Source organism: Aotus nancymaae, unplaced genomic scaffold, assembly GCF_030222135.1.
Source record: "Aotus nancymaae isolate 86718 unplaced genomic scaffold, 86718_ANA_hifiasm-v0.15.2.pri h1tg000003l, whole genome shotgun sequence".
In the NCBI taxonomy this organism is placed as follows: domain Eukaryota; kingdom Metazoa; phylum Chordata; class Mammalia; order Primates; family Aotidae; genus Aotus; species Aotus nancymaae.
In genome coordinates this window covers 74,281,151-74,306,785 of record NW_026988414.1, presented here as the reverse complement: position 1 = coordinate 74,306,785, position 25,635 = coordinate 74,281,151, and the positions used below count along the sequence as shown (strand labels likewise).

The following is a 25,635-nucleotide window of genomic DNA, read 5'->3' as shown; positions in this document are numbered from 1 at the left end:
ATTCCAGGGCAATTTGGGGCAAGCCTTTTAACTTCCCCTAACCTCGGTTTCCTCATCCGTAGGTGGAAGGCACGAGCACCGGCCTCCAGCAGCCCTGAGCGTGAGGAGCACAGCGTGTGAGCGGCAGACACTGTGGCTCTGAGGGTGGGAATTCCGGCCGCAACCTGAGCGGTCGGCCTCCCCAGGTCCTGCCAACCCGACACCTCAGCTTCCACTGTCAATGCCCCAAATCCACAGACTCAGATGGAGGCTGGGTGGGGGTCTACAGTTTAACATAAAGTGGAATTTGCCTCTCATTAAAATGAAGTTTGTCACCTCTATCATAAACTGCTCCTCTCAGCTGCAGAAAAAGGTCCATTAACACATTTTTTTCCTTCTCCAAATGAGGCGAGAGTAGGTAAGTTTGAAAATCCCTGTGGGCAGTAATAAAGCCAGAAAAGCCCTCTTTCCCCCCACCTCCAGCTGCCTGCCCCCAGCAGCCAAAAACATCATCGTAATTATCTGTCTGGGAGCAGGCTCCGGGGGAGTGCCTTAGCATGGTTCGTTAAGGCGCTAATTAGCAGGAACCAGCTTCGGCTCTGGGGACTGGGGGGCCGGGGGAGTGGGCTTCAGTCTCTCCCTCCCCTCCTACCATCCCTCAACCCGCTCAGCCTCACCTGGTCTATGGGCATTTGCTCTTGGGTGACACCTGGTTGAGAGCCAAGGTGGGTGTCCCCATGGCATCAGAGAATAGGTTCATGAAGGGAGGAGAAGGTGATTGTGGAAAGGCCAGAGAAGAGGCTGACAACTGGAGGCCCCAGAGCCCAGGTCCCTGCCATAGCCCTATCCTGTAAGGCCTCAGTCTCCACATCTGAGCAATGGGAGGCTGGACCACGTGACTGCTGAAGACCCAGGGGACCCCCGGGAGGCTCTGGCATGTTGCAGCAGGCTGTGGGGGAAGGGGCTGCCAGCACTCTGAGCAATTTCAATTCCAGCATTATAACAATGTGGTCAACATTTAATGAACACCACTGTGTGCCAGGCTTGAGTGAAATGACCCACTTGACCTTGACACAACAGCCCCTGATGCTGGCAGGATCCCGACTTTACAGATGAGGAGGCTGGGCGCAGTGAAGTTAGGTGACAGCTAGTAGGTGAGATCTGAACCAATGCAGGCCAAACCGTGCCTGGCCCCCTGTGCCCCTCGACCTCCCTGCAAGCCCTTCCCTCCCAGCCCTGGAGTCCAGCCCCAGCTCCCTCTCCACACAGGAAGGCAGGCGTGACTCTAGCCCGGGCACCTCTCAGTACAAGTGGCCCTGGAGCCAGAAGCTGCCCAAGGCTGCCTGACACTGACAAACAGGCTCAAAGGCACTTGCCGGGGTCACACGGCCTGGGCAGTGAAGATTTTAAGCATGTGACATCTCTCTGACTTCACAGCCCTGGAAACTCACTCTGGGGTCAGCCAGCCCCCAAAGGCCCTGCCCAGGGTAAAGCTTCTCCTCCAAAGCCCTCAGCCTGGGGACCTTCCCAAGGAGCAACAGCCTTCTCTGTCTGTCCTACCTACTCAGGGGGCTCTGGCCCCCCACTCCTGCCCTCAAGTCCTGAGAACACCCCTCAGGCTCCTGCCAGTGTTCACAAACAGCATCCCTCCTCAGCCCCACACTTCCATGGCTCCAAAGGGGACGCTGGCTCAGGGGTTCCTGGAGGGGAGCAGTAGTTCCAAGACCCCACATGGGGAGCCCCTACTGCCTTCCTTGACTGCATAGCCTCTGAGGATGGAGACTCTGGGGACACCATGGGCCTCCACAGGGAGAATGGGCGAGCAGGGCTGGAGAGCCCCACAGCTCTCCCAGGTGCGTGGGGAAGACCTAGAGGGCGGTGAGTGTGCAGGGAGGAAGTTTTCTCAGCTCTGCAGGTGAGCAGGAAAATGGGGGTCTTCACTCACATGAAACACATGAAACACCTGGCACTGGCCTTGCCCGACTGCGAGATGCCCACTTGGTCCCCAGCCGGACTCCGCCAAGAGCCCTCAGCCCTCCACCCACCTCTCCCAGGGCCCATCTCCCCTCAATCACCTTCCGATCAGATTCTGCCTCAGAATCAAGAAGCAGACCCCACCATTCCACTCCCAGCCTCCAGGCACCACAGGCAGCGGGGCATCCTACAGGAGCCCTCTCCAACCCACCAGGTACCCCACAGGAACTCACGGGCTGCCCTGTGGGATCTCGCAAGGCTGCCCACACTCAGTGCACACACACGTTTACACACACAATCCCAGGTGCCTGACCCCCAGCTGGGCATAAGCCCAGCGGCCCAGCCCACCCACCACACAGAGCCCTTTGGCCCACCCGGTTTGGGCCAGGGTGGTGATGCCAGTAATGAGAGCGGCAGGCTGACATGATTGACCATGCAGCAGAGGGAGATGAAGCCTCCTGACCCCATACCAGGTCCCGACCCTGGTCACGAGGTCATCAGTGGGTGCACCTGGATTTCTGTCCACCTATAGGGAAGAATGCCCCAGAGGAGCAGGACTTGGCAGCCAGCCTCAGTGCCTGGTGCTCCTTCTCCGCAGCCCCCAACCTTCACAGCCGCAGCGCTCCTGCATCCTGCCCCGCAGAGGCCAAGGGCTCCAGCTGAAGTCACACAGCAAGTCAGAGCCTGTCTGGGACTCGAACCCACGCCTCCTGTGGCCTGCGGCTGGGGCTCAGATGAGACGCACATTGTGAGGGCGGCAGAGCCACAGGCCTGATGCTCAGACATGGGTCATCCTATTGCAGGGAACCGAGCATGGCAGCACCTCAGGCCTAGAGGGACAGGCCTCCGCCCCACCCCTCTCTCCACCAAGAACCCCCTCTCCGGTCTCCCTGGCCATGACCTTGAGCCCCCACTTGACAACAGCAAGCTTACCTCCACCCAAGGCAGCCCATCCATCTGTAGCTCTAATCGAGACCCCTCCCTGGACCTGGCACTGCCCTGCAGCAGTGGGTGCTCATCGCAGGCCCAACTTTTGGGCAAGGATTCCAGGCCCTTGACATTGCTAGACAGCAGGTGCAGCCCTTGAGCCCGCCATTTCCCAGGTTGCAGGTCCCCGTCCCTCCTGCCTGCCACCTCCTGGTAGTGTCCCTGTGGGCCTAGGTGGGCCCAGATGGAGCATCAGCTGGTTGGGTGGTGGAAAGCCAGCCCGGCCCTCTCTCTGAAATGAGACAACTTAGGGAGAGAGCCTCGGCCCCAGCAGCTCTGGTAGGGTGCGCCCACCACACCCAGCTCTTGACAGGGTCGTGCACAGCAGGCAGGACTGAGCCATCCCCTGCTCATATCGCACACATAGCTCCTTGTCATACAGCCTCCTGAGCCTGAGCCCTCCTCCCTCCGTCTGTGCCTCTGTAGACCCAGTCCAACATTGTGGGGTGGGTCTCCTTGGCTGTGGCTAAAGTTTCCTAACTCTGAAAATATCTCCCAGCCAGGCTGGCCTGTCTCTGAGCTTGGCCCTGGGCCATAAGCCAGAGGCTGGAAGGTCTCCCCAAACCCCGCATAGCAGCCAGCGCCCCACTGCCCCCCACACGCCCGGTTCCAGGCCTTCATCCCTCTGTCAGCATCCCCCTAACACCCTTATTAGCACAACGTGATGTCTCTGAGCCCCGGGCCTGGTGAGTTACAGCCCATCCATCCCTCCCAATGTCCTCATCGCCGCCTCCATGGGCCCATATTATGGCATGCACATCTGTCAGCCTGTGGCCGCCACCACCACCACGGCTGTTTCCAAGGAGACAGTCTCCATTTATGACATTATCCTAGAGTCTAGCCCCTCCCTCCCCCTCCCAGCTCTTCCCCCCGCCTCCCTCTATGGGGACGGAGATTTGGGCTGTAAATATTACCACATCTGCCCTGCAGATTCTAATGGGGCCTGAATACATCGCTGTTCCCGAGGTCACTGCAACCACGAATGCACAGCCACAGCTGTTTGGGCGCATTAAGGCATCACTCTGACTGCCCTGGCCACCCTGCCTGCCATGCCCAGGGCCCTCCCAGCACCCCTTCCATCATGAATTCCCTCCTGCCCTGCAAGCCTTAAAACAGAATCTGCTCATGATAGAGGTGGTCTGGAGGGCAGATCACCTGCCCCAGAGCTTTAGCAGGAAGGAAGGAAGGGAGCTGACTCTGGCTGAGCCCTCAGCTTTGGGGCCCCAATATGGCAGGCCCTTTGCATATCAGCCACCATGCCCTCTGTGGCTGTGCAGGGGGCTGGTGTTACGCAGAAGAAAATGAGCCTCTGTCCAAGGTCCCACACCTGGCTTGAGGCAATCTAAGATGTGAACCCAGATCTTTGGACCGCAAAGCTCCTTCTACCACAGCCTCGCCCCTCAAGGCCTGAGGGTTAAGGGCTGACACATTCTAAGCATTGTACATATTTTAAGTAATGTAAGCCTCACTAGACCCCATGAGGTCAGCACTGCTAATAACACTCATTTTACAGACACGACACTGAGGCATAGCCAAGGCCACCCAGCTTCTAGTGGAGAAGCAGGATTCAAAGCCAGGCAGGCTGGCCCCAGAGCCTGGCTCTAAAGATTCTGCTTAGAGCCACTACCAGCCTGGCCAGGTAAGGTGTTCCCACCATCTAGCAAATCTCAGTCCCTTCCAAGGCCCACCCTGCAGAGATGCCCTCATTGCCGACGCAGCACTATGGGAGGAAGCCCAGGAGCTGGGCCTGCCACATCGAAGGTGCTCACCCCAGCCTTCCCCCAGCCCCAGCCTCAGCCTCAATTACACGGGACAGGGAGGATCAAATATTTACAGTGCGGTCAACCAGCCAGTGGTATGTGGTGTATTATTGATTACCATCGTTGTTATCATGGTGGGGGTCTGACCCCATGATTGTAGGCCTTCTAACGTCACAAGCCACAGGATGGACGCACACACTCACCCCTCCCATACACACACACTCACACACACACCACACATACCCACACCACACACATACCCACACCACACACACATACATACACAAATATACACGCCACACACATATGTACACACACATACACAAATATACATGTCACACACATATGTACACACACATACATACACACACCACACACACATACATACACAAATATACACACCACACGCATATGTACACACACACACAAATACACACCATATGCAGAGGCACATATATACATACAAATACACCACACACATATAGACACATACAGACACATACACAGCCTCAAAACCCAGTATGAGTGTGCGCCACTCACTCTCCCTCCAGGCCTGTCACTATATTAGTGTCCAAGTGTTGCTGTCACAAATCACCACACACTTGGTGGCTTAAAAACAAAAAATTTTACTTTATTTTATTTTATTTATTTATTTATTTTGAGACAGAGTCTCACTTCATCACCAGGCGCCAGGCTGGAGTGCAGTGGCACGACCTAGGCTCACTGCAACCTCTGCCTCCCGTGTTCAAGCAATTCTCCTGCCTCAGCCTCCCAAGTAGCTAGGACTACAGGCGCACATCACCATGCCCAGCTAATTTTTTTGTGTTTTTAGTAGAGACAGGGTTTCACCATGTTGGCCAGGATGGTCTCGATCTCTTGACCTCGTGATCCGCCCGCCTCGGCCTCCCAAAGTGCTGGGATTACAGGCGTGAGCCACCGCACCCAGCTATTTTATTTTATTTATTTATTTTTTAGAGACGGAGTCTCGCTATCACCCAGGCTGGAGTGCAGTGGCGTAATCTTGGCTCACTGGAACCTCCTCCTCCCGGGTTCAGGCAATTCTCCTGCCTCAGCCTCCTGAGTAGCTGGGACTACAGGCGCACCCTGCCAGGCCCAGCTAATTTCTTTTGTATTTTAGTAGAGATAGGGTTTCACTGTGTTGCGCAGGCTGGTCTCAAACTCCTGAGCTCCGACAATCCACCTGTCTTGGCCTCCCAAAGTGCTAGGATTACAGGCGTGAGCCACTGTGCCCGGCCAAGAAAACATTTTATAAACAGAAACTTATTCTCAACCAGGCTCACCGGCTCATGCCTATAATCTTAGTGCTTTGGGAGCCCAAGGCAGGAGGATTGCTCAAGGTCAGGAGTTTGAGGCTAGCCTGGGAAACTTAGACCCCAGCGCTCCAAAAAATAAAACAAATTAGCCAGGTATGGTGGCACACACCTGTGGTCCCAGCTACTCAGGAGGCTGAGGTGAGAGGATCACTTGAGCCAGGGAGGTTGAAGTTGCTGTGAGCCATGATTGTGCCACTGCACTCCCTGCCTGGGCAGCAGAGCAAGACCTTGTCTCAAAAGAAAAGAGAAAGGAAAAAAGAGAGGGAGGGAGAGAGGAAGGGAGAGAGGGAGGGAGGGAGAGAGAGGGAGGGAGGGAGGGAGAGAGGGAGAGAAGGAGGGAGTGAGTGAGAGAAGGCAGGAGAGAGGGAGGGAGGGAGTGAGGGAGGGAGAGAGGGAGGGAGGGAGAGAGAGAGAAGGAGGGAGGGAGGGAGAGAAGGCAGGAGAGAGGGAGGGGGGAGAGAGGGAGGGAGGGAGGGAGGGAGAGAGAGGGAGGGAGGGAGGGAGGAAGAGAAGGAGGGAGGGAGAGAGGGATGGAGGGAGAGAGGGAGGGAGGGAGAGAGAGGGAGGGAGGGAAAGAGAGGGAGGGAGGGAAAGAGAGGGAGGGAGGGAGGGAGAGAGGGCAGGAGAGAGGGAGGGAGGAAGAGAGGGAGAGAGAGAGGGAGGGAGAGAAGGCAGGAGAGAGGGAGGGAGGGAGAGAAGGCAGGAGAGAGGGAGGGAGGGAGAGAGGGAGGAGGGAGAGAGAGAGGGAGGGAGAGGGAGGGAGGGAGGGGGAGAGGAGGAGGGAGGGAGGGAGAGAGAGGGAGGGAGGGAGAGAGAGGGAGGGAGGGAGAGAGGGAGAGAAGGAGGGAGGGAGGGAGAGAAGGCAGGAGAGAGGGAGGGAGGGAGAGAGGGAGAGAAGGAGGGAGGGAGGGAGAGAAGGCAGGAGAGAGGGAGGGAGGGAGAGAGGGAGAGAAGGAGGGAGGGAGGGAGAGAAGGCAGGAGAGAGGGAGGGAGGGAGAGGAGGGGAGGGGAGGAAAGAAGGAAAGAAATTTATTCTTTCACAGTTCTGGAAGCTAGAAGTCCAAAACCTGTTTCGCTGGGCTGAAACCAACTGTTGGCGGGCGGCAGGCAGGGAACTCGCTCCCGCCATAGACTCCAGGAGCGCATCCGCTCCTGGCCTCTTCCAGTTTCCGGTGACCATGGGCATCCCTTGGCTTGTGGCTACATCACTCCAATCTGCCTCTGTGGTCACATGGCTTTCTCCTCCTCTGCAGTCAAATCTCCCCCTGCCTCCCTCTTAAATGGACACTAGTGATTGCATCCAGGGCCCAACCAGACAATCCAGAATCATCTCCCCAGCTCAAGATACTTAACCGACACATCTGCAAAGACTTTTTTCATGTAAGGTAGCTTTCACAGGTTCCAGCGATGTGGGCCTGGATGTCATTGAAAGCCACTGTTTTGCCCAGCACAGTCACCAGCTCAGCACCGCACCCCAGACAAGTAACAGGCACATCAAACTTCACGTGACCACAGCTGAGTGCCAGATTTCGCCCCAGCCGATGCTGCCGACTTCCCTCTCAGATCAGATGGGTACCTCCAGCTTTTCAGCTGCCCAAGCCAAAAACTGTGGGGCCGATTCCTTCTCGCATCCTGCAGCAGTTCCGCCATCAGCAAAGCCTGTTCGTTTAACTTTCAAAAATCTGTCCAGAATCAACCACTTCTTACTACTCCGTGGCCGCCACCACAGGCCAAGCCACCATCTCCCTCTGGGATTACTGCAACAGCCTCCCCACAGGGCTTCCTACTTCTGTCCTGCCTCCCACAGTGTCCTCAGCACAGCAGCCAGAGGGACCCTTCAAACCCAAGGCAGGGCATGTCACTCCTCTGCTAAAACCCCGCGGTGACTCAGGGGGTCCTGAGTCTCACTCAGAGCAAAAGCCAAATCCCTGAGGGTGATCTGCAAGTCCTGGGCCCATCTGCTCCTTGACGACAATTCCTCCCCTCTGTCAGCACTCGCCCCACCGCCTTCTCCACGAGTTCCGGCCTCCTCCTCCTCCTCCTCCTCCTCCTCTTCTCCTCTGGCTGCTCCTCACACAGGCCAGGCCCACACCCACCTGGATGCCCCCGTTTCCTTTCCCGTGAATGCTCCCCCCAGGCTTCCATGTGGCTCTCTGTTCTCAACACCCCACTTTACCCAAAAGTCTCCTCCTCAGGGAGACACCCTCACTCCCGGCATCTCCTTGTACCTTTCTCTCCTAGACACCATCACTACCTAACACACTGCATCTTTTGCCGGCTTACCTTGTTTCATATCCGTCTCCTGCTACAGCTGTCCCCAACCTTTTTGGCACCAGGGACCAGTTTCATGGAAGGCAATTTTTCCAGAGACCAGGGTTGGGGGATGGTTTTGGAGTGATTCAAGTGCATTACATTTATCATATACTTTATTTATAATATTATTACATTACCATATATAATGAAATGATTACACAACTCAACATAATGTAGACTCAGTGGGAGCCCTGAGCTTGTCTTCCTGAAACTAGATGGTCCCATTTGGGAGTGGTGGGAAACAGTGACAGATCATCAGGCATTAGATTCTCATAAGGAGAGCACAACCTAGATCCCTCGCTCCTGTGAAAATCTAATGCCTCCACTGATGGGAAGGGGGTGGAGCTCAGGAGGTAATGCATCAATGGGGAATGGCTGTAAGTACAGACGAGGCTTCACCTGCTCACCACTGCTCTGCTCCTGCTATGTGGCCCTGTGGGCCGGTGCCCAGGGGTTGGGGACCCCTGCCCTACTGGATCCTAAAACAGCACCCAGACTAGTAGGTGCTCAGTGACTATTCACCATCCATTCACCCTGCAGGCTAGCATGGAGCCAGCCACCAGGGGGATACTGGGACCCACTGGTGAGCCCCAACAAGGACCATCCAAGGTATTACACACAGTGACAGGGAAGCCCAGAGTGCCACAGGAGCTCAGAGGAGGGAGAGATCAACTCAGCCCAGGGGGCTGGGGACCGCCATGCTGAGGAGGGCTTTATAGGATAAGCAGGAGTTGACTGGCTGGAAGAGACAGCGTCGCAGCTGGCGGGTGGAACAGCAGGTATGAACACCAGGAAAAAAACAGCAGGATGTGTTCCTGACACAGGGGAGGTACAAGAAGTGACGCCAGTGGGCTGGGCTGGAAGTATTTGAGGGCCTTAGAGAGCGGGCCGGGGGGTTGAGCTTCTCCCTGTGGACAATGGTGGGCCACTGAAAGTAGGAACATGGCAGGCACATGGGTCCGGAGGCTCCCCCATCAGATGGCCAACACGCAGCCAACACGCAGAGCGGTGGGGTTTAGGGCCCACCTATCACGCACCAAGGTAAGGGGTCGGAAACGCCCCCGACGTGCAGCCTCATCTGGGAGGCAGCTCAAGCTACAGTGTCACTGTGGAGCATGCAGTGTGCCCAGGCCTGTGCTGGGGGGAGACCGCGGGGAATATTACACCAAACAGTTTGCAACACAATGCCAGCCTGTGCGGTTCCAATACAGCCAGGGGACAGGAGGGCAGGGGTGGCACTGTGGACTAAACTCTGTCCTGGCAAATTTATACGTCCAGGTCCTAATCCCCAATGAGACTGTATTTGGAGTAAGAAAGTAATTAAGGTTAAATGAGGTCATAAGGGTGGAGCCCCAATCTGGTACAATTAGCGTCCTTGTAAGAAGAGGCATCATGCAACACTTGCTGTCTTTCCCCCACCCCGACCATGTGAGGGCACAGCAAGAAGGTGGCCGTAGGTAAGCCAGGAATAGAGCCCTCCCTTTGACCCTGACCATGCCGGGACCGTGATCTCAGACTTCCAGCCTGCAGAACTGCGGGAAAACACGCTTCCGTGATTCAAGCCCCCAAGTCAGTGGTATGCCGTTGTTGCGGCCCGAGTGAACTAAGATAGATGAAGAAGTCAAAGAGAGCTTCCTGGAGGAGATGAGGTCTGGGGCTGTCATAGCAGAGGAGACAAGCCAGGGCTGACTGTACCTTGGACACTGCAGTCCTGGCCGAGGCCCATCCTTCAGCCAGCCCACAAACCCTCAGTGATTTCCTTAGGATTTAATTCTCTGCTGAGGAGCACAGAGGCAGTCCCTGGATTAATGGAATTTTGCATCTTGCATAAAGTCCAGCCCTCAAGGCATGGGTAGGGGGCTGGGATTTGTGGCTCCTGAGCACTGGATTCCAATTTTCCCCTTCTGCCTCCAGCAAAGGTAGCTCAGCCAGGCCAGAGGCAGCCAGGCCACAGCAAGCCAGGAATCCATGTGCAAACGCCTCCCTCCCACCCAGCTCCCATGCCTAAGGGGGCTGCTTGGAAGCAGGGATCTGAGCTGGGCTCTGAATGGCGGCAGTGATCAAGGATGCAGCGAGAAGCTCTATAAATAAATATACATTTTCATAAGACATGTTTAATTAAAGTGGATTAAAATTAATTTGCTTTAAGAAAATTAGAAGTGCCCTAGAGGATTTCAGAAGCAGGCCAAGAGTCCCTGAATCTAAAGGCTCCTTAGAAGGCCTGGGGGTGGGAGGCCCCCCAGTGCCTGCATGTGGTGCCTCAGAAGGAGGCAGCTCACATCCACATCACACTCCGAGCTCTGTACACCTCCAGGCGTGTTCACATGGAGATGGCAGGCGTGATCAGGTGGAAACTGAAGCCCAGAGGGGGTAGTGACTTGCCCAAGGTCAAACAGTGGTCTGTGGCAGGCCCCGTGGGGAGCAGACCGCGTTTTCTGCCAGTCCCGGACATTCCACTCATGCTCCACACACCGAAAGCCTCTCATCCTCAGCCCCCGGCTGGAGCTGCCGCCTCCCAGGTTCCTCCCATCTGCAAAATGGTAGCCCTGGAGCTGTGACAATCTGGCTCCTCGGAGGCTCCGCACGGGAAGGCGGAGGGAAGCAGCCTGGGGGTTGGGGACAGGAGCCAGAAAGGGAAAGGACCCGAAATCAACAAGCATTCCAGAATTTTAAGCAGTTTTTGGAGGAAAACGAGGAGCAGGTTCAGCTGTAGCAATTTGCTCCAGGGGAAAATTATGTTCCCGTGCTCTATTATACAGAACAGAAGGAACATTTGGTGGGTTGAATACTTGTTAATTTATTTCTCTGTCTGTTAATGGGCTCCACACGACGCTCAAGTGTGCGCACGCATACACACACACACACACATGCAAACACACGTGCCCGCACACACACGTGCGTCAGCAGGCATCGGCTCCAGGCTCCCACTCCCCGAGTCCTCCTGCCATCTTCCTATGGAGCACCAGTCAGGGTCTTGCTTTCTCCCCTCAGCGCCAGGGGTCTGAAGGAAGGCCACGTGCAGTCTCAGGACTGAGGTGAGCCCCTCAGTGTCCTCACCTGAAAAATGAGCTAGCAATGAGATGAGCCATATATTAGGGCAAAGCCTTTGACCTTGGACCAGAAGTGAGAAGGTCCCCGATGCTGTCCGAAGGCCCAATGCTCCACCTATGTGGCTCACTGGCTCCTCAAACCCGGCAAGTTCAAACCAGAATTCCCCATCTCAGAAAACGCTGCCACTCCAGCCAAATCGACCCACCCCAACCAGGCCTTCCCACCCAGTGGCTGCTCTCCAACCCCTCCCCCAGCTACCCACTCCTTGCCTTCTGCGCCCCACCCCATGGCCCTGACCCCACCTCTCTCCTGGGTCCCTGCACCCATCTCCCCTCAAGGGTCCCTGCTCTCCCTGCCACAGCCTCTAATCCATTCTCTCCACCCAGAGGCCAGAACGGAATCTGGAAAGCGCAAATCAGGCCCTGTCACTCACCAGCTTAACTCACTCCAGAGCCTGGCCCTGCCCCTCAGCAGGGCAGCCAAGGCTCCCTTTCCCACCCCTGTCCCCGTGTCTCCCTCACTCCCCTCCTACCAGCCCCACTGTCTTCATATACAGTCAGCTGCTTCCCACCTCCCAACCTTCGCCTTGACATTCAGCCCCTTCAGCCTCAAGCTCAGGTCTTCAGAGAGGCCTGTCTGGACGCGCCCCCCACCAGCCGCTCACCCAGCCCCTCCCTATTCATTTCCCTCCTGAACTCAGCACAGTCCGAGGTTACCCAAATTACTTGTTGTTGACCATGCTGTTGCTCCCTCAAGATGGAAAGCTACCCGAGGGGAGGAACAGTGTGCCTAATGGTCTAGCTGCTGGGGATATGGCGCTTTGTAGGTGTTCCATCAACACTTGATGAGCGGGCGAATGAAGGAGTGGATGAAAGGGCAGGTCGGCTCCAAGCCAGAGGGGAAAGGTGAGAAGGATCAGGGTCCCTGCACCCAAAGTCTCCTGCCCCTACCTCGGTAGGGCGTCACCTCTTCCGCTGAGGAAAGGGAGCAGGTGGGGCCAAGGTTCATGGGGCAGCATCTATAATCAGGGTCCTTTTCTCTAAACAACTTCATGAAGCAGTTACGAGGAAGCAGAGAGAACCAGGCTTCACCTCTCTGAGCCTCGGTTTCTTCAATGGTTTGATGGAGATAATCCCAGGTCCCAACTTCTAGGACTGCTGTGTGGATGGATGAGACTGTATCTCAACAATTCGGTGCTGCTGCTGCTGCTGCTGCTGAAATGAATCCCATCTCTTACAGAGGAAGACGCTGGAAAGATTGTGGGAGTTGCCTGGAGTCCCAGAATCAGAAAAAGGGAAGCCAGACCCAGATCCAGGCTTGCCTGACTCAGGAGCCAGCGCTTTTTTCTCTCTGCGCTGGACCCACTCCAGCCCGGAGTGGGAGGTGGGATACAGGAAGCCTTTCTCCGTTTGCACCTCAGTGGTGTTCATTTATGTTCCTGAGCGCAGACTGACTTCGCCTCGCCTTTCCTCCAGGTTTGGCACAGAGACACTAGGGAGCTGGGAGGGCTGGCCAGGGAGGATGGTGGTGCCTCACCCCACTCATGCCCGGGGCAAGGGAGCTGGGGAGGAGGCAGCTGCCCAAGCCCGCGACAGGTAAACTGAGACACGCCGAGAGCCGGTGTGTCAGCAGCCTCATTTGGGTGGTCTGAGATGGGGAGACTGGCCAGCTTGGGTCTTCAGGAGGCCCCAACAGGAAGAGTTGGTTCGCAGAGCAGAGGAAAGGAATTGGCATCCAGCCAGCATGTTCCCCGCCCTGGCCAAAGGCACAGAGCCAGCAGGAGAGAGAGGGACTCAAAAGGCCCTGGGACTCTAAGGGCAGGGCCCGCTCAGTCCCACTCAGGCCGGCTTGTGCAGTGGGAAGGTTGTCACTGAAGGTCCAGAGGCTTAGAGGTAAGGCTGCCCGAGCAGAGCCCCTGCCCGGCGCCTGGCTGATGAGGGACCGAGCTGCAGGCGATCAAGGTAGCTTCCCCTTGCAGCCAGTGCACATTAAGAATTATTCCTCTTGTGAGCAAACAATTTGTTACAATATCCACCGTGCACTTTTCCCGGCTGGGCGCCCTCCCATACATCCTGAATTAATCCCCGAAGTCACTCCATTCATTTAGGACATGCCTGAGTGTGCCTCTCCTTTTATTATGGAAATTTTTCATTGTTTTGAGGAGCTCATAGGTTTTAATTTGGGGCTGAGATTTTAAAGCCTCTCTCAGTGGCTGAGAGGCATGAGTAGTCTCACATCCAGGAAGACCCCTGGGTTCCCAGACCTGGTTAGGCTTGGCTGGGGCCGCCAGACAGACCCCCAGGGAGAAGGGATCATGGCACATGCCCTCCAGGGAGCCAGAGACTGCAGACCCCAGCACTGTGTGGCATTGGGTCACACCCTCGACCTCTCTGAGCCTCCCTAAGAGAGGCAAAGCCACGGAGACCACATACTTGGGTATAGCTCTCCAAGCCCACCCAGGGAAATCTGGGGGTCATCACCTCTAGAAACCACAGCCCTGGGGAGTAGCATGGGGCCGCTGACAAAGGATGATGTGTGGAGTGCCAGTTTGAAGCACGGCCAGGGCAGCCCGGTCATTCCCCTCTCCCAGCCAAGTTTCCAGCTTTTTAGACTGAGTCTAAGAGCCGGCGCCCTCTCCAGGCTGTCATGAAAATCACACAAACCCAGGTTGGGAGTGAGTCCGGCTCAGGGCCTGGCCCACAGTGGTTGCTCCACAAGGGCGAGCCTCCCGGCCCTCTCAGCCCGCTGCAGACCCCTCCTACCTCTCCCTCTCTTGGGCCTCAAGCAGCCAGAGCCACTGGTTCCTACATTTTGGCCGAAGCCGGTCCTCAGGCTGATCTCACAGGCGGGGTCCCACCATGGGCGGCAGCTACCATCCTCTTCCCAAGCCTTACACGGGCCCCTGCACTTCCCATCTGAGGCCCTGGAGTGTGGGGAGTCCTGTCCACAGACCCTACGCTAAATCCCATCCCTCCCTGCAACTCCCGTGTAGGACTGTGTGCAGGTCCCCGGCTGCATGTCTGCTGTCCCCTTGCCCTTAGGAGACAGCGGTCCCACCCCCAAGTCCTGGTCCTCCACCCCAACCAGGGCTCCAGCGCTGGGATCTCTCTGGGCTCTGACCCCCAACCCCAGCAGCTCTCCCACAGTTCACACCCTGTCCCGGGCTTGCTCCTCCTGCCTGGTCTTTGTTCATACTATTCCCAACCATGTATGTTCTCTGCCACTGTATGTTCAGGCCCTGTAGGGGAGGGAGGGGGTGGCAGATATGGGCTACAAACACTCCCACCACCCACACCGCCGGGACAGAGTAGCCGCCCATGGCACCATCTCCGCGATTGACCTTAGCAGCTGCTGGGGCAGCCCTGGTAAAAGCCTGGACTGCCCACTGAGGGGACGGGCCTGGCCAATGTCTCCTCCAGTTCCTCTTTGCTTAGTGACCTGGAAGGCCCTGGAGGACACAGGGTGACAAGTCCTTTCAGCAAGATCCCCTCTCTGCATAAAGGGTCACCTCACTTCTCAGAGCCTCCGCTCCCTCCTCTGTAAGGAGGGCGGTGGTAGCTGCCTCTCAGGTGCTGTGAAGATGGGAAGTGCCCAGCCAGGCCTGGCACCTTCAGGGCACTCTGCACACACTGGTCAGCCCTGTAGGACCTGAGGCTGAGCGTCTCACAGGACACCCACAGACACTCAGCTCCAAGTGGGACGGACCCAAGAGTCTCCCAGGAAGCCAGCTGGGTCGCACTGGGTGGGGGTGCCCAGCTGAAAGGCAGGCAGACACGCCCTGTATCTACAAACAGCAACAAAACCACCCCTGTGCGAGCTGGGGCAGTGTAGCAGGTAGAGGACGCTGTGCCCATCCAGAGTGCACGGTCGGGGCCGCGTCCACCGCTGCACACCATCCTTAGCAAATCCCAATTCGCCTCTCCCACCTGCTGCCTCCTCCACTCCGGCCTGAGGGGAAGAGTCAGAGGAGCCTGGCAGGGCGCTCCCAGGATAGCTGAGTGTCAGGAAGTGGTCAGGCCTGGATAAAACTGAGCCAAGCAGGACAAGAAACACAGCTTTGGGTAGCCTCGGGGAAGTGTGTGCAGGCTAAGCACAGGCCCGGGCCGGAAGGACACAGGGGTCCCAGTGGACAGCTTCCACGCACACCTGTGGCTCAGGCTGGGGGTTGGAGGGGGCTTCAGGGCTGTGCCGGGTGGGGGTGGGAACAGTTCCCTCCTCTTGCGCCCCTCCCCATGTCAACCTCCCCGCCAACCGCTGAGCGGAAAAGCATTCCGCTCCTTGGCCGCCCCATCCCACACAAGGCTGGGGTGGCCATCTTCAGCATCCCCACCTTCTTGCCGGCAGCTTAGGCTCCACTCCAACCCCAGCTCAGCCTTTTTATTATTCAGAAGAGCCTCTTGATTGAAAAGGCCTCTAAGGCATCTCACAAATAAGAATCCTTTAATTGGGAAGTTGTTAACTTCTCTAAGAGGAATTTTAATTTTGCTTCCACCATCTCCTCTCCCCAGAACCTGCAGACTAAATGCAAAGGGTAACAAAGCCAAGCACCAGGCACCACCTGCCAACCTCCCTGAATGTGGAGCTGCCCAGGGGCAGAGACAGGAGAGGCAGCCCCCACAGCACCGAACAGACCCCTGGAGCAACACAGACCAGGGAGCCCCGCCGCCTATGAGGAAGCTCTTGCCTCTCCCCATGGGCGTGCCTGCTCCATACCCCTCCTTGCCACCCCAACCCACGGCAGGACGCTTGGAGTGGAGGGTGGCTTGCCACCCCAACCCACGGCAGGACGCTTGGAGTGGAGGGTGGCAAGTGGCTCAAAGACTGAGGCAATGCCAGCCCCGACCTGCCCTGCCTGGGCCACCGTGTCTGATGGGTTCCCAGAGCCTGAATTCAATGATTCAATGATTGTGCCCCATAATCCCTTCTGTGACCCTCTTCATACTCCCCTGGACTGGCCATTCATAGTTATTAAGCATTTGCTATGTGCCACACAGGGCTCTAAGCCCTTTACATGCCTCAGCCTACTTTATTCACACAAGGTAGACAATCATTATTCCCAGTCAACCGATGAAGAGACTGAGACCCAGAGACCTTCGGGAAATTGTCTAAATTCACACCACTAATGAGTGGCAAAACCGCCACTGAGTCCCGGGCGGTCTGCACCCAGAGTGATCATAACTTCAACTACCACTGACACCAGCCCGCCCCACCCATGGCCTCTGCGCTCCTTCAGGGACAGGACCAGGACCATCTCTGTGTCCCTGGGGACAGCACAGGGCCTAGCATGCAGCTGAGCTTCATAACTGTTTGCAAAGTGATACACGGAAAGAGAATAAAAACACAGCACCTTCTTATTCATTCTCTCCTGTGAGCCTAACCATAGGCCTGTGACAAAAACAGGTAAGCAGACTAGTGCCCAGTTCAGTCTGGTAGACTGAGGCCCAGAGTAAAAGCCACTACCCAAGGACATCCTGCTAAGAGGTGGCAGAGCTCAGGGAGTTCTTCCTCCTAACCCAGCGATGTGAACCTGCCTTTCACAAAGCATGCGTACGGGGAGTGGGCCATTCCCAGTACACACCACGTACCACGTTCCTGGGCCCCGATTAACATCCCAGGCTGAGGCCGGTCTCAGGGAAGCCCTGGTCCTAGCCATGAGGTAGGAATCTCCTCTCCACGTTCCTGACAGCTTGGGGCAGCCTCGATATTCTTCCTGTGCACCTCACGGCATGAGATGCTCGCCACCGCCAAGGCTGCCAGGGGACAGGTCACTGCTGTGAAAATCACAACTCTAGCCGCCTGCTGTCATGGATTGAATTATGTGCCTCCAAAAATGACATGCTTAAATTCTAACCCCCAATACTTCAGAATGTGATCTTATTTGGAAACTGGGGCATTTGAGATGTAATTAGCTAATTAGGATGAGGTCATACTGTAATCCAGCACAACTATTGTCCCCAGAAGAAGAAGGGATTTGAAGACATGATCTAAACTCTTAAATACTGGCTGGGCGTGGTGGTTCACGCCTGTAATCCCAGCACTTGGGGAGGCTGAGGCAAGTGGACCATCTGCAGTCAGGGGCTCAAGACCAGCCTGGCCAACATGGTGAAACCCCATCTCTACTAAAAATATAACATCCCAACATCCCCAAACCCCAAGCTGTCAGCAGGGCTGGCTGCCTCCGAAGGCTGTGAGGCATGATCTGTTTCAGGCCCCTCTCCTTGGATTGCAGATGGCTACTCCGTGTCTTTACATAGCCACATTGCCAAATTGTTCTCCATACAGTATTTAACTGTTTATTCATTTATTTATTTTTTTGAGACAGAGTCTCGCTCTGTCACCCAGGCTGGAATGCAGTGGCGCAATCTCTGCTCATTGCAACCTCAGCCTCCCGGGTTTAAGCGATTCTCCTGCCTCAGCCTCTCCAGTAGCTGGGATTACAGACGTACACCATCATGCCAGGCTAATCTTTGTATTTTTAGTAAGGATGAGGCTTTACCATGTTGGCCAGGCTGGTCTTGAACTCCTGATCTCATGATCGGCCCGCCTCAACCTCCCAAAGTGCTGGGATTACAGGCGTGAGCCACCGCACCCGGCTCATAATTTTTGTATTTTTTGTAGAGACCATGTCTCGCCATGTTGCCCAGGCTGGTCTCAAACTCTTGGGCTCAAGCAATCCTCCCGTCTCAACCTCCTAAAGTGCTAGGATTATAGGAGTGAGCCACAGTGCCCGGCCCCTGGCGACATCTTGATTTCAGACTTCCAGCTTCTAGAACTGTGAGACTATCCATTTCTGTTTTAGCCACTCAGTTTGTGGTCCTTAGCTATAGCAACCTAGCAAACTAATACATTCACAGACCCAGGTTTTAATGCTGACTTGGCCCTTCACTTTGGGGCACTGGACACACCCCTGCCCCTCTCTAAACCTTAGTTTGTTCAAATTACCCCCAGGACACTGCTTGGCACATATTAGGTGCTTAGCAAATGCTGGCTGGAAGAATGAACAGAAATGGCGGCATCCACCTTCCACATGGCCATGGTAAGGAGGAGGTGGGATAAAGGACAGGCTGTGTTCTGAAAATGCCAAAGCTCTTGACACGTGTGGCGATGGCTGGAACAACAGAGACACAGAGGGACTGGGTGGTGAGACCCCAGCCAGGGCCTGAGGGTAAAGAAGGTGGGTCTTCCAAGCCCCTCACTGCTCCGTGAGTTCACTTCTTTAACAGAAGACTGGGGAGGAACAGACAAAAACAATGACCTGGGGAGGCCCCAGGAAGGCAGGGGTGGAGGAAGGCAGGTCCTCTATCCATCCACCAAGCCACAGACATTGCCCAAATCCCCACTAGGTGCTGGGCCCCCCGCTGGGCTTAGGGGGTGGGAAAAGAGAGCTTCTAGATGCCAAACATAGCTCCTGCCCATGTGGACCCTATAGCCATCCATGGAGACCTCGGGGAGGCAGCTTCAGCTCAGTCAGTATAAGCAAGAGCCATATAAGAGCTGCCTCCAGGGCCTGAGCTGCCCTGGAGAGAGCGAGGTCCCTGTCCCTGAAGGTGTGCAAGTAAAGATCAGAGGACCACAATCTCAGAGATACCTATGCTCCCTCATCACGACTTTCGGTTCGGCCAATGGGTCCCAACCTGGCTGACCATCAAAAGGTGACTGTGGGGCTTGTGAACTATCCAGATTCCTGGGTTCTCCCAGTAACCCTGGATCAGGAGGTCTAAGTGGACCCAGGATGATTCCTGTCTCTAATAACATCCCTGGGTGGTCCTGATGCAGAGACAGGCTTGGGCACCCACGCCCACAGAGCGCCGCAGTTTGAATGGGATTCTGCTTGGGAAGGGCTTTGACAACAGTGTATGAGGGTGGGGCGGCACGGAGATGGGAAACGATGAGGAGGGCAAAGAGGAAGACAAGCTGAGGATCAGGACGTTGATGAGTTGGGGTGACCTGACAGGCCAGCCCACTACAAGCCATGAGGCCTGGAAGAACAGGCAAAAGGCACACGTGGACACCCAAAGGGGCTGAGGGAGGCGGGGGGTCAGGGCAGACGTTCTGGAAAATGTGGGGGTCGGCTGGTGGTTAAGAAAGCATTCTACATGGAAGGTGAGGCTGAGCCTGGCGTGTGGAGGATGCAGGAGGAGAGTCACCTGTTGGAAAGGAGGGCTGGGGAGAAAGTGTGGGCTGGAGGCAGATCATGAAAGGCCTTGTACACGTAGGAGAAGGATTTTGGATGTCAACTTAAACAACGGGGAGCCACTGAAGGTTCTTGAGGGAGAGCATGACCTGGAAGAAGGCCTGTAGTGGGGACCACTAGTAGGGCTCAGAAGGGCCTGGGCAGCTCCAGAGTCACCAGTTAAGAGTCCCTTGCAAGAGGAAGGGGTGAGAGGATTAGGTCTAGTGTCAGCACCACACTTCCTGACAGCAGCCCTGATAAGCACCACAGAGTGATGGTGCCAGCCATTAGGCCACTTGGGAGGAGCAGCTGGGAGGGCAGGCTGGTAGCAGTTTCTCCAGGACGGTAGATCTCGGGACCCTGTCTGCAAAGCTGGAGTAACAGCCCACCCATAAGCAGGGAGCTCCCTGGGCTGGATTCGCCCCAAGTAACGAGGCCCAGACTTCTTCTCTCCATCATCTTGTCCAGGCTCAGAGGCTTCAGAAACCCCCCAGATGCTGACGACTCCCACACCCGCATCTCCAGCCCAGCCCTCCCCGCAGCTGCAGGCTTACCGTCTGTGTGGCCTCCCACACCATGCCGGCACCTCAGACACTTCCAAGCAGGATGTCGCTTTCCCCTCCAAACCCACGCTCAACCCCTATTCCTCGGTGCTGGCAAAGGCTCCAGTGCCCACCCCGTTCCCAGGCTGGACGGATGCTGGGGTCTGCACTGACCAGCCAGCTTCTGCTCTTCCCGCTCACGCTACCATCCTTCCTCCAGTAGGCATCGCTCTGTAACTTCTGGCCCTGCACACCACATTTCTCAGCCCCTCTTCCTCATGGCTGCCCTCCAGCTGTGCTGGTCTGAGCTCAGAGCCCGTCCAGGGCTCCACAGGGCCTGCTCCCGTTCCTCAGGCCTCCGCTGAAATGGCCCCTTATCCAAGATGTCTTTCCTGACCACCCTGCAGAGAAGGGCTCCCATTTCATGCCTGCCCCCTTGTCCAACCTTATTTTTCTCTGTGGCATTTGTTACACCCTAGTCTTATATTATGGATTTACTTATCTGGTTTCTTCCATCTACTCTTAAATTTAGGCTCTCTGACGGCAATGCCATGGTCTAACCTGTTCACCCACGGATGCCATGCTGGGCACATAAAACAATGCCTCATGTGTAGCAGGCACTCAGTGAGCATGGACTGAGGGATGAATGAACCACTGCACATTCATCCTTGGGAGAAACAGGCCCATACCCATGGGGGAGCCCAAGCCAGCATGAGAGCAGTGGCTGGGGCCAACAGATGTGCACAGGGAGGGTCGCACTAGGGAGGGCCCACCAGCTCCACCCAGAGGCCAGGGGAGCTTCCTGGAAGGGATGACAAACCACCTCCAGCCTCCTCCCTGGCCCTCCAGGGTCCCTGTCATAAGCCACCCCGCAGTGAAGGGATGCAGGAGTGGCTGATCTGCTAGCTGTGCTGACCCAGGAGTCAGAAGTGTTCAGAGCTGGTGCCTGCATCTCCCCTGCCTGGCAGGAGGAGATCTGGGCAGGGCTCCCCGGAGAGCAGAGGGGCTTGGTTTAAACACCACGGATCCCACCAGTGAGGAAGAGGTCATCAGGGACCCCAGCGTTGTCTGCCCTTTCCTCCCGAACACACGGCAACATGCCACCTCCCCTCTAATCACTGGAGCACTGAAGGAGGGAGCAACGGAAGCATGGCAGCAAGGACAAACCTGAGTTTGCCCCGAGGCTCAGAGCTTTGCTGAGTGAAGCCCCAGCTCCTCAGCCTCCGGGGCAAGGTGCTCCACACCAGCCCTGGCCCCTTCCAGCCCCACCACTCCCCAGACACACTCTAGACTCCCGACCACTGCCCTTTTGCTCAGACTGGGCCTCCCCTGCCGCCCTGAACCTTTCCTGCCCATCACAGCCCTACATCCATGACTTTCTTCATCCAGGCATTATTTATAACGACAAAACATAAGAAACCATCAAAACACACAATAGAGAATTGGCTAAACACGCTATGGTACGCACAGGCTGAAACATCACACTGCCATTAAAAATCACATCACAGAAGAGTATTTAATGATGAGAAAATGATCTCGGTATGGGATTAAGTGAAAAGGCAAGTCTGAAAACAGTAAGTACAGCCTGATCCCAATTATGTCATAAATACACGTTTTGTAGCAGAATGACGGGCTAAACACCCAAGTGCTCACACTTTCCTATAGAGAACACACATTACTCTTTTTTAACCAGAAAAATAAAGTGTTTGAAAAGCACCTTACAGACTTATATGCTCAGCCCAGGTGTCACCTGTTTCAACAAGCCTCGCCAGACCCTCCTGCCCGTCAGCTCCCCGCCCGCTGAGCTCCCCATGCCCTGGGCTGAGGTGCCTGTGGGTGCCACCGTCTGCCTGGGCGGTGGGGAGGCTGCTTGCGCCCCTGCCCCCTGCCCCCATCACCCGGTTGCTTCACAGACATCCCTGACCACATCCTCACACAAATCGCCCAGCAGCAATTACAGGTGAAATGGGAGGGGCTGATTAGCCGCTCATTCCCCCCAGAGCCAACTAATTAGCAGAAATATTTTGATGGTGCTAACTGGGCTTCGGAGTAAGGCCTAGTGCCCGGGAGGGAAATCCAGGCCTCCGCTCCCACCGGCTTCCCAGCATGAGGACATGGCTGGCTGAGCCTCTGCCACACACAACTGTCACCCGATCCCAGGAGAAGGGAGTCCAGGCCTGCTGCCTGCACAGCCACCAGGGTTCTCCCTCTGAAAAACGAGGACAGCACTCCAGGCCAGCCTGCTGCCCAAGCCCACCCCACCGTTCCCTCTGTTTAACACAGTCCCTCTGCAGTCTTCTCATGGGTCACAGAGGCCTGTCAAGAACAGGGGACTATCCCAGATATGGGGTAGAAGTGACTTGTCCAAGGTCCGAGTAGACCAGGGGTCAAGCCAGGCAGCAACCCAGGTCCCCCGTCCCCCATCTCCCACTTCTCTGGGACATGCTGTTGCTTCTCCACATCCCTTCACATGGACCATGAAGTGAGAGGACCTGTCGCCTCCCACATTCTGGGAGTCCTGCTCCTCGTGATACAATCAGCCAAGGTCACCCGGCTGCCAGCACTTGTCACACAAACACACCTGGGGTCTGAGCCTCATCCCGTCCTGAAGGTGTCTGGACCTACACGCTGTCTCTGGTGTGGAGCCCTGTTAAACCCCACACATTAGAGCCAATGCCAGCCTCTTGACAGTTTCTTGGACCCCAACTGTCTCGGTCCACATGTTCTGGCTCCCTATTGACCTGAAGTCAGGCACACATTTGGTCAACAATGTGACAGGACCAAGGACAGAGCCCGGCAGCCTGCCCTCAGAGACCTCCCCTGCCACGCGGGAATCCATTAGCCGGCACTGTCTGTGAAACCCAGTTGCTGGGAAGAACGCCCCAGGCTTCCAAGCTGCCTGCCGGAGCCCTGTTACAACAAGGGCTGGCGGGAGGTGGCACCGCCACAGCAAACCTTCTGGACGTGGCTGCGTGTGGGGAGGGAGAGATGGGGAAATCCCCAGAAAGAGGGCCCCACGACAGCCTCCCCTGCAGACCCCCACCCTCCATGGCTCACACCACCCCCACCCTGCCCCGCTGCCCAGAGTGGCATCTTACCTCGGGTTGGGTGGGTGTCTGCAGAGTGCAGCTGGACAGAGCTCAGCCTGGGCTCAACTCAGTCTCCTTCTCTGCCCGTGGGGACTGGAGCCTCAGGGCCTGTGGGTGCAGGAGTCTGTGGGGAGAAAAAGGAGGTGGCAGTCAGGTAGAGCAGGGCATCAGGCGGTCGGGGTGGAGTGGGGACTGTGTCTGCAAATGGGGCTGATCCTGCGTGGCTGAGCCACAAAAACTCATACATCTCCCCACGTGTACTCTGACATACACACCTGCACATGCTCACACGTGTACTCTCATTCACTGGCACACTCATGCTTACACACATACGTGCTCTCAACTGTGCACACATGTGCACACACACAGCACTAGCTGGGGCAGGCAGGGCTCTGGGAAGGGCAGGGTTCGTGGCCCAGGCAGGCTGGAGTCTGACTACGCCTCTCCCACCAACTGGCTCTGTGGCCCTGGTAAAGCCGCTTCCCTCATACATAAAATGGAGATACCATCCCCCCTGCCAAGAGTGCTGGGAGGATAGAGAGAGAGAAGGGACACATGGCCTGGCACACAGTAGGTGTCCAGCCAGTGCCACTGCCTGCTTTCCTCCCCAGCCAGGCCCCAGACGGCAGGCCCCAGGCTGATCCCTGAGGGGGGATAATGGGCAGCACCAGGGTGCCTCTCCTTGAGCCTGAGCCTCAACTTCCCAGGCCCCAAGGATCCCTACAACCCCCACCTACTCATCCTCCCATCCCCCACCCCCAGCCACTCCTGCTTTTTTTTACGAGAGTCTTGCTCTGCCACCCAGGCTGGAGTGCAGTGGTGCCATCATAGTTCCCTGCAGCCCAACCTCTGGGGCTCAAGCGATCCTCCCACCTCAGCCTCCCAAGAAACTGTGACTACAGGTGTGTGTACCACCACACCTGGCTGATTTTTAAATTTTTTTGAAAACTATGTTGCTCAGGATGGTCTCAAACTCCAGACCTCAAGCAGTCCTCCCACCGAGGTGCTGGGATTATCGGCGGAGCCATCATGCCCAGCCATCCTGCTCGATTCCTTCACCCTATATTCTCCAGACCTCAAGCAGTCCTCCCAAAGTGCTGGGATTATCGGCAGAGCCATCATGCCCAGCCATCCTGCTCAATTCCTTCACCCTATATTCTCCAAGGGTTCCTCTAGACCAGACCCTCAATCCTCTGTGAGTACGGGTGGGGGTGCTAGGAAGTTCTGACTCCTTGGCAAGGCTCTGAGGCCTCCATGGTGCAAGACGTAGCCTCAGCTGAAAGTCCAAGGAGGCGCGTTAACTCCCAGCTGTCCCTCCTCCTGGCCCGGTGGCCCTGGGCAAAGCCTCCTCCTCTGTATCTCAGTTCCCTCAACCTCTCAGACCAAGTCCCACATCTCTTTCTGAGCTACTGCAGAGAGGTTTCAATCAGATCTGTGTTTCCCAAGGTAGGAGCCACACGCTTCTGGTAGCACAAGGGGATATCGTGGTGTGCAGACAAACGTTTTCGTTTTCATAGTTAGATGTTCCTTTCTGTATTTTGGAAAAAAAAAAAACATGACAGGCACATCACAGGTGTAATTTCCTGGATGTGTGGCTTGGAGAGCACCGTGGTAATCCACCTTCAAACATAAGTCAACACGAAGACAAGAATTAAGAAAACATGAGTGCAAGGCCAGGCGCAGTGGTTCACGCCTGTAATCCCAGCACTGGGAGGCCGAGGCGGGCGGATCACCTGAGGTCAGGAGTTCGAGACCAACCTGGCCAAGAGAGTGAAACCCCATCTCTACCAAAAATACAAAAATTAGCCAGGTGTGGTGGCAGGCGCCTGTAATCCCAGTTACTCAGGAGGCTGAGGCAGGAGAATCGCTTGAACCTGAGAGGCAGAGGTTGCAGTGAGCCAAGATCGCGCCATTGCACTCCAGCCTGGGCGACAAGAGCAAGATTCCATCTCAAAAAAAAAAAAAGAAAGAAAAGAAAACACTAGTGGAGGTGGTGCCCAGAGGTGGCTTCAACCGTGGTGGTGAAAGGGAAGCTCAGGAAGCTGGCATCTAACCCAACACCTAGCTCCCAGCAGCCCTGGAGAAGGCAAGCAGGTTCCGCCTTTCCTGGAGGGCCAGGCCAGCCCCTTCTTTCTGCTGGATTCCCCGTTGGGTGCCACCCGGCACAGGCCTAGGTCCCCAGGAGGACTCACGGGGCCTTCTGGATGGGATAATGGAAGGATGGGTGGATGGGGCTCCAAGATGATTGTTATAATGTGGGCAGAGGATGGAAAAGGCCTCAGGGTCCCTCCAGGGATCAGCATTCTATCAAATCTAAGATGCGAATGTTGGAATTTCTAGCCGCGTGGTAGGTGAAGACGGAGGGGATGCTTTGAGGCCAGGGTCTTCCTGTATTATGCGCTGCAGGCTTCTCCAAGGAGGCAGAGAAATGGT

General features: G+C 56.2%; 1 protein-coding gene across 5 annotated transcripts in view; it reads right to left on the bottom strand.

The window, feature by feature from the left end:
* Window positions 1-25,635, bottom strand: part of LINGO1 (leucine rich repeat and Ig domain containing 1) — a 213,344-nt gene that overhangs the window by 164,155 nt on the left and 23,554 nt on the right. For 4 of the 5 annotated variants that reach the window (XM_064382833.1, XM_021668247.2, XM_021668249.2 and 1 more), the window contains exon 2: window positions 23,212-23,326. The exons of the other annotated variant lie outside the window; for it this stretch is intronic. The gene's annotated coding sequence lies outside the window, so the exon portion shown is untranslated. The remainder of the gene's footprint in view (window positions 1-23,211; window positions 23,327-25,635) is intronic. 5 annotated transcript variants of the gene reach the window in all.